The sequence below is a fragment of the Callospermophilus lateralis genome, chromosome 7, assembly GCF_048772815.1.
Source record: "Callospermophilus lateralis isolate mCalLat2 chromosome 7, mCalLat2.hap1, whole genome shotgun sequence".
NCBI classification, from domain to species: domain Eukaryota; kingdom Metazoa; phylum Chordata; class Mammalia; order Rodentia; family Sciuridae; genus Callospermophilus; species Callospermophilus lateralis.
In genome coordinates, this window is record NC_135311.1 from 68,428,981 (window position 1) to 68,449,412 (window position 20,432).

General features: G+C 37.6%; 1 pseudogene; it reads left to right on the forward strand.

Moving 5' to 3' along the window:
• Positions 1-16,293: 16,293 nt before the first annotated feature.
• LOC143404379 (COMM domain-containing protein 2 pseudogene) lies at positions 16,294-20,432 on the forward strand (annotated as a pseudogene).

Here is a 20,432-nt window from a genome sequence, read left to right on the forward strand (position 1 = left end):
CCTTTAATCACATTCTACAGATTCCTCAACTGAGAAATGGAGGTTGATACCTTTGAATGACTGGAAGTCTCATAATGTGTCATCCTTAACCTTGTTTAGTCAGTCAGGGAAAGGAGATGAATTGGGTCCAATACAATAAACTTGCATTCTGTTGAGGAATTTTATATGTCTAAGACTTTCATTTGGCAAAGTGTGCTCAATTCTTGCAATAGTGTTAGAGAGTAGCCTTTATCTGACTCATTGACCTAAAGCTCCAAGAGGTGATGTGACTTGCTTCAGATCCCAGAGTGGTTGAAGATAGAAACTGATCACAGGGCAACACCTTAACTTCCCACAGATATTATAGGACATCAGGTAGCCAACGATTCACTGAATTTTTTATTGTAGGTCAGTAGAAACATTAAAATTCATTTTGGCAGTGGATATTTGTTGTAAGAACTTCTTTTGACCTATTCATGGCAAATCAGCCTGTTTGAAAGTTTCATGAGATGTTGACAGTCTGTTTTTGTAGGTCATATTATCTTGTGCTGATCTTCATTCTTGCCTAAGTAAAATCTGTGCCCTTTAGCACTTTGATATTTTTACCCCTTACTCATAAAATCCATGGGTTTCTGATTCATTTTATAGATTCTGTTCACTATTCTATGTTTGTTCCAGTAAAACAGCTGAAGATTATATATTTGGGGGGCAGATGTGAATAGAAGAGTTTTAAAATCCCATAATGAAGCTTAAAGCTTAAACTTCATTTAAAGTTTAGAATTTCACTCATTATCCATTAATTTGTTATTAACATAAATATAATTTATAGTCAAGATTTTGATTTGCTTTCTAAGTCACTTCTCTACCAAACATATATATTATATTTAATGGGCAGGGATGAAGCTCAGTACTAGAGTGCTTGCATAGCATGCTTGAGGTCCTAGGTTCAATCCCCAATACTGAAAATGATATCAATAAATACAGATTGACTTTAGAAAATTTTGTTAATCTAAAGGGGACATGCTAAATTATTTGAGTAATTCTCACTTATAGTTGACTTTAACAAAGAAAACAGGCAGAAGATTTTTTCAAAATATTTATTTTTTGGTTGTAGCGGGATGCAATACCTTTATTTTATGTAGTGCTGAGGATCAAACCCAGGCCCCTGCATGTGCTAGGCAAACACTCTACCTCTGAGCCACAACCTCAGCCCAAAGGTATTTTTAATATAATTTTGTTTCTTTAGCTACCAGAGCCATTGGTTTTATTCCAATGGTACCAGGAATTTATGCAGCTTGCAAATGTCATCCAACAAATTAACCAAGAACAGGACACCAAAAGGGACAACTCTGAAGACAATACATCTCCAAATATGTGTACAGATATCAACCAAATTTTTCTCAAAACCAAGGACCTTGTAAGAAAATTGCCACCGTTCAATTTTAACACTCTACATTACCTTATCATCCATCTTAAGAGGTAAGAATTTTTATACCATCTTAGCCATTTTTAATTCAACAGGGCAATAGTATTCAGTACATTTACATTGTTATGATTTTCAAAATGATTTTTAGGATGTTTTTATTATGTGTTGGGAGAGGGAGACATTGAATACATGTTCATGCAGCAAACATGGTTCCCTCAGATGCTTCCTGTGTGCCAGGCTCTGGCTGGGGAAACTAGGGTGGAAATATAGGGTTTCTGCTATTTGTGGGTTTATCCTCTTGGGGTACAGGTCTGTATATAACCACAGTTCACCATCATTCTTTTTCTAGTAGCTTGTAGGCATGCAGAGGAAGTTTTGTGGGTAGGAATAGAGCAGAAGAGGCAAAAGGCCTTGTGTCTGATTTTAAGAACTGAGTGGTGATTTGGTATTGAATGTGCAGAAGAGCATATGAGGCAGAGAGAAATGACATGGAGACACAAGAAAGCATTTTGCATTTAGAAAATTTGATTTCATTAGGCTACAATATAGCAAGCAGTAGCAGGAACTGTGCTAGCCTTCCTAGAGACTTGATAAAAAATCTTACCTACCTGGCAGATTAGTTGACCAAGGTGTTTCTATGCCCACTAAAGACCTTGGAATCAGGAATTTAACATATTCAGATTTGCCTGCTAGACCTTTCTGACAGTAATTAAGATCTCCTTTTTAAATTTTTTTTTTAAATTTATTTTTTGTGGCTGGAATTGTGGCTCAGCAGTAGAGATTGTGCAAGGCCCTGGGTTGGAACCTCAGTCCCACATACAAATAAATAAATAAAATAAAAATTTAAAAAAATTTATTAGTTCAAATCAGTTATACATGACAGCAGAATGCTTTTCAATCCATTGTACACAAATGGAGCACAAATTTTCATTTCTCTGTACATGATGTAGAGTCATACCACATGTGCCGTCATACATGTACTTAGGGTAATGATGTTTGTCTCATTCCACCATCTTTCCTACCCCATACCCCTCCTCTTCCTTCCCTCTCCTGAGCCCAATCAATGTTCCTCCATCCCCAGGAACCCAATTATGTATCAACATTTATTTATCAGAGAGAATTTTGGCCTTTGATTTTGGGGGATTGGCTTACTTCATGATATTCACCAACTCCATCCATTTACCTATAAATGCCATTATTTTATTCCCTTGTAATGCTGAGTAATAGTCCATTGTGTATATATACCACAGTTTTTTTTAACTATTCATATCTTGAAGGGCTTCAAATTATTCCATGAAATAGAAAAGGAGGAAACCCTTCCAAACTCATTCTGTGAAGCTAGTATCATCCTGATACCCAAACCAGCCAGAGACACATCAAGGAAAGAAAATTTCAGACCCATATCTACACGATGAACATAGATGCAAAAATTCTTAATAAAATTCTGGCAAATCACATACAAAAACATATGAAAAAAAAAAAAAAAAACAATGCACCATGATCAAGTTGTGTATTCCAGGGATGCAAGGTTGGTTCAACATACAGAAATCAATAAATGTAATTCATCACATCAATAAACCTAAAGAGAAGAAACCTATGATTATATCAATTGATGCAGAGAAAGCATTTGACAAAATACAGTACCTTTTCATGTTCAAACTATTAGAAAAACTAGGGGTAGTAGGAATATACCTCAACATAGTAAAAGCTCTCTATTTTAAACCTAAGGCTAACATCATTCTAAATGAACAAAAATTGGAAGCATTCCATCTAAAAATTGTTCAACATAATCCTTGCCACTCTAGCCAGAGCAATTAGGTGAAAGAAATTCAAGGGAATACAAATAGGAAAAGAAGAACTTAAATTACCATTTTTGCCAACGACATATTTTATACTTGGAGGATCCAAAAAACTCCACCAGAAAACTTCTAAAATAATAAATGAATTTGGCAAAGTAGCAGGATATAAAATTAATACCCATAAATCAAATGCATTTCTATACATCAGTGGTGAATCCTCTGAAAGACAAATAGCAAAGCTACTTTACCCATAGATGAATCTAGTATCATCCTGATAGCTAAACCAGGCAGAGACAGATTTCTTTGGATAGTCATAGAAATATCAACCTGAGAGTGTTTGAAGTAAAACCAGAACATTGATAGTGGCAATAGAACAGAGAGGTGTTCAGGAGAGAGAACCATCCAGGCTAGAAAACTAGCTGTGGGCAGCTGGGAGTGTGGCTAGTGATAGAACACTTGCCTAGCACATGTGAGACACTGGGTTTGATACTCAGCACTGCATAAAAATAAATAAATAAAATAAAGGTATTGTGTCCATCTCTAGGTAAAAATTATTTTTTTAAAAAAGAAAACTAACTGGGCAGTGAGAGAGAAATTGACAGTGCTGTTTCAGTTTCCAGTTCTTATACTGGAACGGGGAGTATATCCCACATACAATGATGGAGCAATTTTTAGAGGTGTTTTTCTTCCTTCTGCTACTGAGTTCAGTAGTTCCTTCTACTTACATGCATTTTATCCTAATATAGTACTCTGAAACTCAGTTTGGTGTGTGGTAAGTATCATAATGAAACAAAGGATTCTTTCCCTGGACCCACCAAACTTGACCCTTGACAAACGTTTTGTAGTCTTCTATAGCCCGAGTTTTCTCCAACCTTCTCAAGTCATAGTAAAATAACATTAAAGACATCTATTAGGCAAATCTCATACACTTTATGTGTTCTTCTTTTCAGGGTTGCAGACCATTCGGAAGAAAACCTGATGAACTCAAAAAACTTGGGGGTGGTATTTGGACCCTGTGTCATGAGGCCCAGGCCTTCAACCACTCCTGGTACCATCTCCTCCTCTCTTGTTGCATATACCAATCAGGCCCTGTTGGTAGAATTCCTCATTACCAATGCAGAGATGATCTTTGATGGATCCCTAGAGCCACAAAGTGTTTCATCTAGTACTGACGTTGTTGCACCTCGGGTGGATAAAAGCCCTCCTTGCAAACCCGTAATATCAACAGAACATTCCACAAAGTCACAATATTTTTCTATGAAGCAAGTGAGTTTTGACCATTACAGAATTGCATTAAATTTGTGATGTTTATGTTAACAAGTTAATAGTCTTTGAACTGTTTGTTTTGAGATGTGTTTTGCTTTTAGTTTAAAACTTTTCTTGTTTCAATAGGATATTCACACTGCAGATATTGAAATTAAAAATTATGAATTGGCTACATCATTTGAGGAATCAGAACGCAAGCAAAATGCATTGGAAAAATGGGATGCATGTCTCATTGGTGAGTGGTCATGTAACATATATCCTTGCATATTTCAAACCTTGCCAAGAAGTCGTGATTAAAAACCAAGGTGAGGGCTGGGCTTGTAGCTCAGTGGTAAAACGCTTGCCTCGGCATGTGTGTGGCCATGAGTTGGATCCTCAGTACCATATAAAACAAATAAATAAAGATAAAAATATTGTGTCCATCTACAATACTCATCCTTTAAAAAAAACAAGGGGTATTAAGTTGAGGTAAGTTCCAACTTCAAGGTTTTATTAGTTAACTTTTCTAGCCATTGAGAAAGTTTAGTGAATGTCATTTAAATGAATATCATGCTTTGTTTCTCTCTTGTAAAAAGATATCTTGAAATTCATAAATTATTTTTGTTCTCTTTCTGAGATTTGTTTTCACCTTCACTTCTTTGTCATCAATTAAAGTCAAAACAGAAAAAAGCTGGACTCCTGAAACTCAAAAAAAAAAAAAAAAAATAGACTCCTAAAGTTTTTTGATGTCCCTTTACCTGTGGCCTAACTTTAGCACATTAAGCACACATGTCTTCCATTTTCTTGGCTCCAGTCTTTTTGTTCACTGTTTTTAATCATTTTATTTCAGTGTATCATTTCTGGTAAGGGGGTTGAAAACCTTCCATTCCTTACTGCTCTAGTAGAGCTTAATCTGAATTTTTCAATATATAGTCATAAATGTTAAATTTGATATATAAAATTAATGAAATATCAATAAGTGTAGCCTGAGAAAGTCTGAAAACAAAGAGTCCATTTCCTCTCTGCAAAGAAAAACACTGGACTCACTGATTCCATTTATCTGATTTGATCTTATCAGCACTTCTGTGCTATGAACCTTGGCCTCATTTAAGCCATAGTTAACAGTCTCAGGAAGGGAAATAATGCCAAGGGTCATGTCCTTAAATTATTGTTGATTCAGGATTTGAACCTCATCCTGTCTCATTCCTAAATGTAACCTTGTTTTGCTGTCCAATGAAATTGGATTTCCAGATAGGTATAGTAATAACAATAAATAATTTTAAAATATTTGAAATTTTCATTACATACCAGGTAATTCTGAACCTTTTATTTAGAAGATCATTAACAACACATGCCAACATATCTCCACATAGGAGTTTGTCTTGACAGAAGAAGGCAGGTAGGGCTAGTGCATTAGGCTTGCCCAGGGCAGAACTGGAGCAGGAGCTGAGACAGCACCCAGGCAGCTAGAAGTGGTGCTAGAAGTTCTGCAGGACTGTAAATTTGTTTTGGTGGTTGCCATCCAACCACAATGGCTCAGCTCCCTTCTATCAATGTGGAGAAGGGCCCAGGACAGCAAATCACAGGAGCACTGCCTGAGAACCAGGGAAGAGAGGCCAGCAGCCTCAGGTGAGGAAGGAGGTCAGATGAGATGATGACCTGCGATCATCATCAAGTGATGCTGCTGTGCACCTGTCTTCAAACCACTGCCCAAGGATGTGGGAGAAGGACCAGGTGGCAGGGATGAGGACTGTGGGCTATGAACAGGGCTGTTGGAAAGCCATCATACCAGTGGCAAGGCACACAATTGTCTGATGTTTCTCAGCAGGGAGAAGAGGATCATGGCCAGAGGGCTGCACCTTTCTAGTAACAGGAGCTTCTAAGGCACATGCAGCAAAGACAGAGTGGGAGATGCTAGGGTTGTAGGTGAGAAAACAGGGACCTTGGGACCAGACTAGAGGAGAAAGAGAAGAAGGTAAGTTTGGAGTCTCCAGAACCAGTAGCACAATGGCAATTCTGACAGCTCTTCAACCTTCCTTTGTGCAGAGGATGTTGCCATGTATTAGTGGATCAGCTGGGAGAGCATCCAAGTTCTCTCTGGTGTGTTGCCCTCAGTATGGACAGAATGTAGCTGGAGAGCAGATTAAGTGACAGGCAAAGTCCTTGGGATTCAGGACATGGAGTTTGTTGGTGTACAGAATAGTGTTACTGTTCTAGAGTTACCATTGTCTGCCTGTTGAAATCAGGAAAGTCTTAACACAGAAAATATTCATTCATGGGTAGTATATTAAAACAAGTAACTACAGGAAGTGTTTTTATTTTATTTTATGTGCTTTGTGACTATTTATACTATTAAGATAAATTTTAAAAAGTAATGCTTTAATTAAAAATGTGCCTTTAATATTGTATGGATTTTTAATTCCTCTGCATAGATGACTGAGAAAATAGTGTTGGAAAAATATGTAAGTCTCTGTTGTTTGAGAGAATGCCCATTCATAATAACCACACTTCCTTATTAACCAAGCTTCATGAAGTTAAAAAAAAATCTCTTCTTTTTCAGATCACAAAGAACTTGAATCATCATCACAAAAGATGGACAATATATGTAAAACCATGAAACCACTTAGTCTGAAATCTGATGTGACAACAAATGATATACAGAGGCCTATGCCAAGCACCAAGATCAGATGTTGCTGTTTGCCTGTAGATAGATTCCATCTTGCAAGCTCTCCTAATGAGAAAAACAGGAGAAATGTGGGAAATGTCAATTCAGACAAGTTTTGCCAGAATCTTACCTTTGAAGGACTTAATATAAAAGATACCTCTACTACTGTTGGCTCCCAAATTAATGGTTTTGATCAGCAGATTTCAGAAAAAACTCAGGAACAACAATGTGAACTAAAGAACTTAATTGGCATGAGTGCAGTGATTGTTCCAAGTGTACTCCAGGAAAAAGTGACAATGAGCATCAATGATAGTGGTGACCATTCCAATGGTGCCACACAGCCCAACACGCCAGCCAGTTCAGCAAGAGAGGCACCAGTGAGACTGTCTTCTCATTCTCACCGTCTTGCTCCTGCAAGAGCACCCAGAATACTGCAGCCCCATCTCGGGACAACATTTTACAAACCACCTATCCTGACCAGCAAAGTCAGGGGGACTGAGGAGAGACCAGCTTCACCTTCAGCAGCAGTGCCTCCTAGCACAGCTCTTACTCCCCTGAGTCATGTGGAGACATCTGTTCCAGAGGCAGACAGCACATCAGCTTATGCTTTGAAACCAGCTGCTGAGCCTGAAGAGAACTGTGAGGAGGTTGGCCTGCCTGACATGAATCCAATGTGCCAGGGACTCAGGCTAAAACAAATGGAAGAGGTACAAGACCTTGAATTTGAAATGCCACAGTTTGTGTAGGTTGTCAAAATTCAGTTTTTCTTTTTCTTGTTTCGTTTTATTATTGTGTTTATTTTATGAAAGAATGTTGTAACAGAACCACTTTTGTATAGGATTTTCAAAGTTTATATTTTGCCTTTTGGCCTTGTATTGTGTTTGCTAGTCATATAGAATGATAGTGTTTTAGTCATATAGAATGATAGTGCCTCACTGGTATTGTCTTTAAATTCTGTGTTTTTGAAGTTTTGCATAAAATAAGTATTATAATTTAAAATTTAAAATAATTTTCTCTATAAAATGATTCATGTAAATGCATCTTTAATGTATAATATTGTTCTCAACAAAGAGGGGCAGTAGGGAAAAATGAGCTTTATTTTGGAGCAAACCTGGTGTTGACTCATAAAATGCTTCTGAATGCAAGTGCCTGAAAAATCTTGATTGGGTATGAATATATTTTTTTCCCACATAATGTTCTAGTGCATCTTTGACCACTTGTGTTGTTATAGCACGTGTGGAATCATTGGCAATTCACTTAACTTTTTAAATATTTACATAGTGGCCTAAAAGCTTGTGAATCTGTGTTTACTAGAATTCTACTTGTCAATTTTTACATATGGTAATTAATACAATTGTAGAAAGAAAATGCACTTCAATACTAAAAAGTTTGAGACATTGGCAGAGACAACACAGACGAACAGAGTTGAGGCATCTTGAGTTTAAGAGACCTGTAACCTCACTGCTGTCAGCTTCAGCCTATTGCTGGATTGCCTGCGACTTCTGGCTGTCTGCTGAGGAGAGCAAGTGGCCAACAGCTAGGGCAAGATAAAGCTCTCTCTGGTGGCTGTGGTTCTGCTGCTGCTCTGCGCAGCATGGCTGAGCAGGATGACAAGAAAAGGACATGGGTACCATGGTCGTCATCGACCTGGGGACCACTTACTCCTGCTTCAGGGCGTTCAAGAATGGCCAGTGGAGATCATCTCCAATGATCAGGGAAAGTGCATCAGGCCTTATTATGTGGCCTTCACCCCTGAAGAAGAACATCTGATCCTCGATACAGTCAAGAATCAGCTCAGAACACTGTGGTACCCACCAAGAAGTCTCAGATCTTTTCTACAGCTTCTGATAATCAACCTACTGTTGCAATCAAGGTCTATGAAGGTAAAGGACCCCTGAAAAAAGACAACCACCTTCTGGGTACATTTGATCTAACTGGAATTCCTCCTGTGGGGTCCCCCAGATTGAAGTCACTTTTGAGATAGATGTGAATGTTATTTTTGGGGGCGACAGCTGAAGACAAAGGTAAAGAGAACAAAAATAAGATTACAATTACCAATGACCAAAATTGCCTGACACCTGAAGAAATTGAAAAGATGGTTAATGATGTTGAGAAGTTTGCTGAGGAAGACAAAAGATGCAAGGAGTGCCTTGATGAATTGGAAATGACTTGGAAAGCTATGCCTACTCTCTAAAGTATCAGATTGGAGATAAAGAAAAGTTGGGAGGCAAACTTTCCTCTGAAAATAAGGAGACCATGGAAAAAGCTGTAGAGGAAAAGATTGAATGGCTGGAAAGCCACCAAGAAGCTGACATTGAAGACTTCAAAACTAAAAAGGAACTAGAAGAAATTGTTCAGCCAATTATCAGCAAATTCTATGGAAGTGTAGGCCCTCCCCCAACTGGTGAAGAGGCTACAGCAGAAAGAGACGAGTTGAAGACACTGATCTGCTAGTGCTGTAATATTGTAAATACTGGTCTCAGAACTTTCCTTAGGAGAAAACCAAGAGAACTTAAGTCTCAAATGTAATTGGAATCTTCACCTCAGAGTGGAGTTGAAAATGCTATAGCCCAAGTGGCTGTTTACTGCTTTCCATTAGCAGTTGCTCACATGTTTTGGGGAAGAGAGAGAGGAGGAATTGGCTATCTTAAAAAACTGGATATAAAAATGTGGGTCAGGATGTGTGTTCACCTCAGAAATGTTCTATTTAACGATTGGGTCATGCACATCTGGTGTAGGAACTTTTTTCTACCATAAGTGACACCAGTAAATGTTATTTAAAAATAAAATACTAAAAGTTTGGAACTGTCATAAAATAAAAATTTGTACAGATAAAGCTAAGGGATAAATCACTATCAGAAGCATTAAAACCATCTAAAGCCAAATAACTAAACTATATAATTTAAATTATAATATATTTATATATTATATATTATGTATTATTTATTATATACTACATATCATAGATTTACATATATCTATTTGATATAAGTTGTTTATATATAATTATAATATAATCCATGTTTTATATATCATATTAATATTAATTATACTAATATAATAATTGTATTATTATCTTATTAATAATAGAAATTATATTATTATATAATTACATTACAATGATATGTAATATAATATAAATTAATATAAATCTAAATATATTATATGATATATAATAAATATGTTATATATAATAAAATAATATTTATACATTTAACTTATATATTTTTTTATTATATGTGTATATAATATATATGTATTTCATATTATATAAAATTTATATTAAATACATATGAATCATAAACATTTTGATATGTAATATATAATTTATATAATATATACTTATATATTTATATATTAATATATATAATTTACATATAAATATATAAGTACGTTATGTAAATATATTATATAAATTATATATAATATATTATGAATATATAATATATTTATATATTAATATACATAAAATTTATATATATTATATATTTTTATTATATGTATATATGATAAAATAAATGTATTATATATAATATAAATTAGAATGTTATATAAATATATTGTATTTAATTTATATTATATATGTATTATATAATATGCAATATATTTATATAATATTATAATTTAAATTATATAGATAAATTATGTCTTATTTGACTTTAGATGATTTTAATACTTTTGATAGTTTTTAACCCCTTAACTTTATCTGTATAAATTTTTATTTTATGACATTTTTAACCCTTTTTGTATTTTTTACAATGGTCTTAAAAAATGCATGCTTCAGATATTTTTAATTTCAATGCATTTTCTCCTGACATTATGAGGGTTTGGTTAAAACCATTCCTTTGGATGTATGCCTGCAATCCCAGTAGCTTGGGAGGCTGAGACAGGTGGGATCTCAAGTAGAAAGTCAGCCTTAACAATGGCAAAACTCTTAGCAATCCTGTCTTTAAATAAAGTTCATAAAAAGAGTGGGGATGCGGCTCAATGATTGAGTGTCCCTTAGTTCAATTTCCAGTTACCCCCCCCAATCCTTTTGTATGAAATGTTTTGACTTATAAATCACTTTACATACTTTTTCTACCTGGACTATCAACTAGTGAAAACGTATATGTCATTAGAATTGAGCAATAATTTATTTAAGTTCATTTTGAGTGTATAGTAAGTCACATTGTTTGCAATTTCAGAGATGTAGATGACTGAATGTGTTTCACTTATAAAATACCCAGTTTTTATAAACTAGTCCATTCCTGTTATTTTCTGGGTTTCATCATCTTGCCTAAAATATGATGTAAAAGGGACAAAAATAAAAGAGCATTCTTGGTATGTGTGAACTATATTGTGAGTCAATGTTTTTGTATGATCATATTATACTTGATAAAAATTATATGTACAGGTTTATACACACATTATTATATGTAAATTATTTCAAGTACAATAAGTTATTGTGGCTTCTCTGAAATTTTTGCCTCTTGGAGTATGGTACTTTAAGATTATTAACTATTGACTCAGTGGTCAACACATGGGCTCACCACTTAACTATAATATGAAATGTGTTTTAGGGCATGTAATCTTATAGTTCTCCATAACATTAAGGACTAAGGAGAAATGAACAAATGGACTTTTTAATGCTAAAGCCAGTTTTTAGCCTTCTTTATACAAAGTACAAGAATCATATTGGTTTGAAAACTTAAAAATAAAATCAGAGTTAACATTTATTGAGCTTTGTGTATTTAGACTTTACCAAGTTGAAATTTCACAGCAACCTCTAATGGGTAAGTAAGCATTTTATAATTCCTGTGTTACAGATGAGGAAACTGAGGCTTAGCTAAGTGACATGCTTTTAGTTTTCAGAGATGCAGCAAGCAGAATTGAATCTCAAATACAGGCTTGTGAAATTTTGATTAGTGCTTCTTTTTTTGGGTACCAGAGAGCCACATCCACAACCCTATTTTGTTTTTTATTTAGAGTAGGGTCTCACTGAATTTCTTAGCACCTTGCTTTTGCTTTTGCTGAGGCTGGCTTTGAACTTGCAATTCTCCTGCCTCAGCCTCCCAGTGGGATTACAGGCATGAGCCACTGTGCCTGGCTGGTTAGTACTCTTAATGAATGTGATTACTAAATAATAGCAGGAAACACTGAACAATAGAAAATGCATCTTTCGATGTTTTTATTGTAAAATACACTTACAATTTGCCATTTAGACCATTTTGAAGTGTACAGTTAAGTAACACTAAGTATATTCACATTGTCCAAGGTGGAGTGTATTGCTGCGTCATCAGTTGACAGAAAGCAGAAGGGAGGAAAGGGATGTGAATGATGTGTGAAGCCTCTTACATAAGGGCATTCATTCTATTAAAAAATATAGAGCTCCATGACCTAATCACACGTTTTGACTTATAAATCACATTACATACTTTTTCTACCTGTACTATCAACCAGTGAAAACGTATATGTCATTAGAATTGAGAAATAATTTTTTTAAGTTGATTTTGAGAGCATAGTAAGTCTCATTTTCCCTTTTGCTGCTGTCACAATAGTGATTGTCACAACATATACATTTGGGAAGAACATATTCAGACCATAGCAACCATGTATAATACACTGTAAAGAGAAATCCTTCTGGGGAAAGAATGTTGGTTTAAATCATGTGGAAAGTCCTTTCTAACTCTGAACCTAAGACTGTAGGGTAAATAGACCTTGATTCTAGTGGGCTGTTTCCAAATATGTGTCCATACATGGCAGTGCCCTGTGCTGATGCAGCTTGCATCCTGAGGTTTCAGCTACCAGCCAGGGATCACTGCACTGTGGCCCTGGTTCCCATCTCCATCTTGCTACTAACATGAACTGATGTCACTATTGGATTGTAGGATTTAAGGACTGTTGTGTAGTTTAAAGCTTTAGGTTGTTGATATTTAATTACAATAATTAAACATTTAATGACAATTTACTATACACCATCACCATGCTAGATAACAGAGACAAGACAATCTTTAAAAACACTTTCTGGGCTGGAATAAAGCTCAGTTAAGTGCTTGCCTAACATGTGCAAGGCTCTGCGTTCAATTTCCAGTACTAAAAACAAACAAAAAACCTTTTTGTATTTGTGGAACTTACAACTAAATACTATCAGGAATTGGCAGCTAACTCTCAGTGGATTCTATTTTCACATTTGAAAAAGTCAGATTTGTTTAAGTACCATGTTTTCAAGAAAAAAAAATAGCAGAATGTCCTGTAAATAAAGTCTGAGAATAGGACTAAACTTTTAAATTGAAGCTAAAATATGTAACTTGTACTATTTCAAAAACATTATTTCCCATTTGTAAAATTCTTATCTTCCCCTTGGAACTGCAGAGTGAACCCTGGGGAGCTTAACCACTGAGTCACATTCAGAGATCTTATTTTTTGAGACAGGATCTCACTAATTTATTGAGACTGGCTTTGAGCTTATGATCCTCCTGCCTCACACTCCCAAGCCACTGGGATTAAAGGCATGGATGGACCTCCCATTACTAAAATTGTAATTATTATATTTGTGCACTCAGCTTTCTTTCAGGAGACTTCAATTGAAAATTCTCCTGAAGGCTGGGATGTGTTTAAGTGGTAAAGCACTTTCCTTGCATGCTGAGGCCCTGGGATTGAGCTCCAGTGCTAGAGAGAAGGAAGGAAAGAAGGAAGGAAGGAAGGAAGGAAGGAAGGAAGGAAAAAAGGAAGGAAGAAATGGGGGAAGGAGAGAAAGGAGAAAAAGGGAAAAGTGAGGGAGAGAGGGAGGAAAAAGGAATGGAAGGAAGGAAGGAACAAAGAAAGGAAGGCAGGCAAGGAAAAAGATCAGGAAAAGAAAATTATAATGAACACCAATTAAAAGGTCTTCTGCTAACCTACATATTAGTCATTCAATACAGGAACCAAAGCCCTTGTATGACTATTTGAATTAATTAAAATTCTACAAAATCAAATTTCACTATCTCAGTCCCACCACTTATTTCAAGAACTCAGTAACCACATGGGCTCATGGGCTGGTGGCTATTATACCTGACAGTGCAGTGCAGATACTGTACACTTCTGTCATGGCAGAAAGGTCTATTGGACAACACTGATAAAGAGGAAGCATCACATCAAGATACTGGTATTGTGGATGTGTTAAAGAATATTCAATAAAATTAAACACCATACATTAAAAAAAAAAAAAAACACTTAGCAAATTGTGACCTACAAGAGGAAATCCTGAAACTAAAAAAAAAAAAAAGGACCTTCTTAACAAACCAGTCAAATTGGCAGCATCTCATTCATGATGTTGGCAAAATAACATCATTTGGAAAATAGCCTCTTTGTTGTGTATATACAAAAAAGCATCGTAATGAGTTTAAAAGTCCCAACTCTTGTATACAAATCTGGGTTGATTATCAATTGAATGTTACAAATAGAAAACCAACCAGGAAAACTAGTTCATCTAATGCATAATAGCACAGCACTAAAATAACAGACTGGAAATTCTTCCATGAAACAAAGCCACTGTGTTAACATAGTGAAAGTTCTTTCTTGACTAACTGCTCAACAGGGGTCAAACTAGACTTTTGAAATTCATAAGGAATTTTCTAACTTTTTTTGACGTTGTCTGCCTTTAGTGAATATACATATGTGAATATGCTTTTTTAAACTATATTTCACTCAATTTTTTCTAGTATAATTTTGTTGTAAGAGTTCATAAACACTGATTTAAAAAACTACTTCTTGCTACTGCAGTTCTAGATACTAGTAGAGCTAAATTCCAATTGATACATTAAAATAGGGTCCTATATGATATCTTTGATCTTAAATCTGGTATCAGTAATCATAAAGTCTAAAAACCCCTGCACTGAAGTTTAGTAATTCCTATTTATTACATGCTAGGCATTATACAAAGTGCTTAATTCCATTTATTTTATTTACTTCTGTAATAACTGTGTGTTAGGAAGTAGGTAGTATTAATCTTATAGCCTAACAGGCTGATCTTAGTTTAATAATGTGCTCCAAATTGTGCTCCCAATGAGTCCTTCAGTCAGAATTTGAACCCAGCTAGCTTCCATTAATTTTACTATCCCAAGATCTAGAACTCCTAATGAGGAATATTAAGAAAAGATAAGTTAAAATTTTTAATTTTGACTGCTTATTACATACCAAGTAATTCTAAGCCTCTTCCTTAGTAGATCATTAAGACCACATGCCAACATATCTCCACATAGGAATCAGTCTTCACAGAGGAAGGCAGGTAGGGCTAGTGCAATGGACTTGTCCAGGGAAGAACTGGAGCAGGAGCTGAGCCAGCACCCAGGCAGCTGGCTGCAGAGCCTGCACTCTTCATGGTGCTAGAAGTTCTGCAGGACTGTAAATATGTTCTGGTGTTTACCATCCAACCACAATGGCTCAGCTCCTTTCTATCAATGTGGAGAAGGGCCCAGGACAGCAAATCACATGAGCAGTGCCTGGGAACCAGAAAAGAGAGGCCAGCAGCCTCAGGTGAAGAAGGAGGTCAGATGAGATGATGACCTGCAAATGATCCTGGTGTGCACCTGTCTGCAAACCACTGCCCAAGGATGTGGGAGAAGGAGCAGGTGGCAGGGATGAGGACCATGGGCTATGAACAGGGCCATTGGAAAGCCATCAGACCACTGGCAAGGCACACAGTTCCACTATCTAAGGATATATAGTACACAATAAGAAATGTTGATCTTAACCAGGTGATGGTGAAGTGTACTGAGAATTTATTAGGTGAGTTACTGTTCTAAGCACTTTTCATCTCAACAAACTCAAAGGAACTCCTAGTTGACCTACCTAAGAGTCGGCCCTTACTCATTCTATGATTGCAAGAAGAGTTTGTGGTGCTATTTAGTCCAGGGCCAGTGCAGATGGTGTGAACAGTTTGGTCACGTGGGAAAATCCTCAGGGAGTTTAAATTAAAGACACAGACACCATTTTACCTTTAAACCAGCTCTGGGATGGCTCCTTGAACCCTCAGCCTCAAGCCCCCCAGGGAGGCAGTGAGGTTTAACTGAAGAGGAGAGAGAGAGAGAGAGAGAGAGAGAGAGAGAGAGAGAGAGAGAGAGAGAGAACACTAGGGATAGGGCTTTTATTGGGGAACGAAAAATTCTGGGGAAAATTTCATCCATTGAAGGTCAAGCGGGGGGTGGGGCAATGTGGCAATGTCAGGTGCGATGATTGGGTCTTTGATGCAGTGGTGAGACATGCCTCCACACCACACGGAAAAGCTCTCAAACCCAAGAAGGGTGGAGAGAGCTCTGCCACACTAAAAGTGTCTGAGCACCTCACACCTAGCCAGGGAGTAAACTCAGTTCAAGGATGGACTCCCACAGTGCTGCACTTTGAAGGGAAGGGAAACAAAAATATATAATGACTCCTCTCTAGGGAGCAGAGTGGCTCAGCAGCTCAGCAGCTTGGGGGTCACCCAGTTCCAGGAATGGGGGTGGGTCCAGAAAACTCACCCAGTTCCAGAACTGCAGGGTTCTGGGAGATCACTCCATTGTAGGGTCTAGGATTCCTATCCAGTTCCAGGACTGCAGAATCTTGGCAGGCCTGCCGCCCCCAGCAGCACAGGCATCCAAACTAAAGGTTACTCCAGTGAATTTCCTAGGATACCAAATAAAACACCAAGGACAGCTCCTCTGCCTCAAGCTCTCCAAATGGGAGAGCAGGGAATCTCACGAGGGGCTGGTGAGAGTGAGCATGTCCAAGAGTGGACTTTTACCAGGGAGACCCTCATTCTTTAGAAAATTCCATCCAAATAAGGTCAAGAGGGGCAGGGTTACAAGGACAAGTAAGGTAATTTGACCCCTGGGGTTATAGGAAGGCATGCCTAAGCATGAAGACACATTCTGCTACTTCCAGGATCAGGGCAGCCATGTAGGGCCACTTTGAATGTGGCCAGATCACTGCAAGTGACTGACAGAGCTGCAACCAATCAGGGAAGGAAAATGCAACAGCCCCCACAGAGGCCTATCCAGTTCTAGGAGTGGAAGGTCTAGGAAGATCACACAGTTCCAGCATTGCAGGGTCCTCGGTCTTACCCAGGGTTGTAGGGTTTTCTGACCTGTAGGTGAGGATGCAGCTCAGCCAATGCTGTTTTCTGAACCCAGGACACTACATTCATCTCAGTCCTTGCAAGTCTGGCTGCTCTGCTAGGTCCCAAGAAGTGATGTGAAACTTCAGTCAGATGTAGGTTATGACTGCTGTGGGCACTCAGATGCCTCTTCCAGGAGGCAGCCTACAGTCCCAGTCCAGGCCCTGAGGGGCAGGATGCACCAGAGTCTGGGAGCACTGATGTGTGGCTTCACTGCAGCCTGGCCCCATGGGGTAGGCTATGACAGGGGCTGAGCTCAGGAGTGGCAGGCCACCAAGTGTGGGTGGTTTAGCAGTGCTAAGTCTCAGGGAAGGTGGGGTGCCATGGCTGTTTGTCACCTGAGCAAGACACAATCCAGCAGTATTTCCAGTCCCCAGGTGTCATGGTCTAATAGCTGTGCTGGCCACAGGAGTGGGGTACACCGTCACCACCTTCTCTTCTGGGAGCTCAGATGTGTGGACTCCAGGCAGTCCCCTCAGGAGAGCTGAGTGGCATGAGAATACAAGAGTCCTAGTAGTGAGTATGGAAGGTGTCCAAGGTTTGGGTGGGAGCTGCTGGGGTCCTCTTGCTTGATTAGTCCACACAGGGAGGAAGCTCCCTTGTTCTGAGCTGCTCCTGGCTGTTGATGGCGTGTCAGAAACTAAGTGTGTCCTATACTCTGTGTGAACCTCCCAGGATCGCATGCTCTATCTGGCTTCTGGTGATCCTTAGATGTGCTCTGGGGCTCTCTTCACTTACCCTCACCAAAATGCATTGCTTATTTTGGGAGTTGTCTTTATGGGAGGAAGGATGGTAGGACTTCTAGTCAGACTTCTTGCTAGCATCTCTCCTCCCTAGAAATGTTTATTTAAAATCAGAAAAATCATACCCAGAATCACCATGTTTAATCAAATTTGTATTGGAGATCCTCATGAGTAAAATATAATGAGAATAAAAGAAAGTAGAAGAATGGAATACTAAAATATAGAAAGCTTAAACTTGCATTATTTTCAAATGATGACGATTTTTTAAATATATTTTTTGTTTTTTAAATTTTAGATGGACCCAATATCTTTATTTTATTTTTTTAATGTGGTGCTGAGGATCGAACCCAGTGCCTCCCGCATGCCAGGTGAGCGCACTACCACTTGAGCCACATCCCCAGTCCAAACTATTTATATTTTGAAAAAAAAAAAGGAATCTCCAGAAAGATTATTGGAAATACCTATAGAAATTGTCAAGCATTTTTTCTTATATTTATTGATTGATTGTATATCCTCTTCTGAGAAGTGTCTGTTCAGGTTCTTAGCCCATTTGTTGGTTGGGTTATTTATTTATTTATTTATCTATTTATTTATTTATTTATTTTTTTTTGGTGTTTAGCTTTTTGAGTTCTTTATGTACCCTACAGATTAGTGCACTATCTGATATGTGAGGTGTAAAGATTTGCTCCCAGGGAGTAGGCTCTCTGTTCATCTCACAGATTGTTTTTTTTTGCTGAAAAGAAACTTTTTAGTTTGATTCCATCCCATTTATTGATTCTTGGTTTTAATTCTTATACAGTAAGAGTCTTATTAAGGAAGTTGGGGCCTAATCCCACATGATGAAGATTAAGGCCTATATTTTCTTCTGTTAGATGCAGAGTCTCTCACAACTCTCTTTACAATACTGAGTAAGTGGCAATTATTTTAATTGGGTAGGCTTTTCATAGGGTCAGAATAGATGTCATGAAAAAGAGAGAGCTGTCCATCAGTAGGGGACAGGTCTCTGCTTCATGACTACTTAGTGTTGAGTGGGTTCTATAAGCAGTGTTCTGATACTTCCACATTAAAAAAAAATTTATGTCCAACATACATTCTTCCCAAGGAAAGCTCTATCACACAGATTACTATATTACCCTTCTATACAAGTAGATGTCTTATGATCATATTTTTTCTTATTACTCTGTAGTGGAAGGAAACATTCTCAACTAATCTAGCAAGAATCATTTATCAATAGAATAAAAACACAAGTTTATCAACACATTCTTAAGAATCCCAGAAACAGAACTGTCCATATGGACAACTTGGATTCATGATGGAGATGGCATCATAGAGAAGTAGGAAAAGAGAGTATTACTTAACAAATGGGACTGGAGAACTGACATTCCACAAATAAAATACACACTTGCATTCCTACATCATTCCATATGCATGGTCAACTCTAGATATATTAACCATGCTAATATTTTAAAAGGAAATTTAAAAATGATTAGTGGAAAATATTGTGGATAGCTTTTAAAACTTGGTCTTAAAAATACTTTCTAAGAACGCACGCACACATGAAAACACATGATCAGAAAGGATTGAGCAGAAAGGATTCTTCTCAAGATTGCAACATAAAAGATTAACAATTTGAGCACATAAAATTAAAAACATCTGGGGCTGGGGAGCTCAGCGGTGGAGTGCTTGCCTACCATGTGCAAGGCGCTGGGTTTGATACTCAGCACCACATAAAAATAAATAAATAAAAAAAATTATTGTGTCCAACTATAACTAAAAAATACTTTTTAAAAAAATTAAAGACATCTGTATGTCCAAAGACGTCTTAAACAGGAAGACCAGGGTGCTGCTGGGTGAAAAAGGGTGCCCAGCGAAGATGCTGCTGGACTTTGTCAGAAGAGCATAAGGAGCACCTGGCCTTCCTGACGAAGTGGTGGTGGAGTTTGGGTGGATCGGGCTGGAGTTCCTGAGGCGAGGGACCATCTCCAAGGTCTATGAGGGTGCCGCCAGGAAGCTCAACGTGAGCAGCAACACTGTCCAGCATGCTGTGGAAGGGTTGACCTACCTGCTCACCGAGAGCTCCAAGCTCATGATTTCTGAAGTGGATTTCCAAGACTCTGTTTTTGTTCTGGGATTCTCTGAAGAACTGAACAAATTATTGCTTCAGCTTTACCTGGACAACAGAAAAGAGATCAGGACTAATCTGGGTGAATTGGCACCCAGCCTTCCCAGTTACCACAGCCTTGAGTGGCGACTACATGTACAGCTTGCAAGCAGAAGTCTCAGGCAACAGATAAAGCCAGCAGTGACTATAAAACTACACCTAAATCAGAATGGAGACCACAACAACAAAGTTCTGCAGACAGCCTCAGCCACCCTACTTCATTTAGTTCAGCAACTGTAACAATCCTTGGACTAGATGAAAACCAAGCACTGTAGGAGAGTAGTTCACAACTTCAAGTAG